We start from the raw sequence: 411 nt of genomic DNA, 5'->3' as shown, positions 1-411 counted from the left end.
GATCAAGAATTCAAAACATGCAATCGGAGTTATATGAACCGATTCAACGGCTTTGCCGAAGTCCAGAGAATGATGCTGATTCTGAATTTCTGATACAATATATATAATCAAATCAAATAATTAAGTACCAATAAAAAAGAAAAAGAAAAGAAAGGAAATTGAGGGTTTAAGGCTAAATACTGAGAGGGAGAAAAAGATTGAAGGATCAAAACGAAGGAATTGGGAAGACAGAGATTGAAACGATAAAAGAGAAAGGAGAAGGGTGATCGAAGTTTGAATCTTTTGAGGGATTGATCACGAATTATAGAATGAAGGAGGAGGAGAAGGAGGCCAAGTGCAAGGTTTAAGCCTTTTTGTTGGCATAAGAAAGTCAAAAACTCCAAAACCCTAGCCGCCTAACACACAACCAAC

The 411-nt window shown here is 36.7% G+C and overlaps 1 protein-coding gene across 1 annotated transcript in view; it reads right to left on the bottom strand.

The window, feature by feature from the left end:
• The window catches only part of LOC107621723 (zinc finger CCCH domain-containing protein 39), a 2511-nt gene extending 2100 nt beyond the window's left edge, over nt 1–411 (bottom strand). The window contains exon 1 of the mRNA XM_016323738.2: nt 1–411. This exon is cut by the window's left edge and continues 916 nt beyond it. The gene's annotated coding sequence lies outside the window, so the exon portion shown is untranslated.

The sequence above is a fragment of the Arachis ipaensis genome, chromosome B10 (assembly GCF_000816755.2).
Source record: "Arachis ipaensis cultivar K30076 chromosome B10, Araip1.1, whole genome shotgun sequence".
Lineage (NCBI taxonomy): Eukaryota > Viridiplantae > Streptophyta > Magnoliopsida > Fabales > Fabaceae > Arachis > Arachis ipaensis.
Note: the sequence above shows the minus strand (reverse complement) of the source record. Positions and strands in the feature narration are given on the sequence as shown.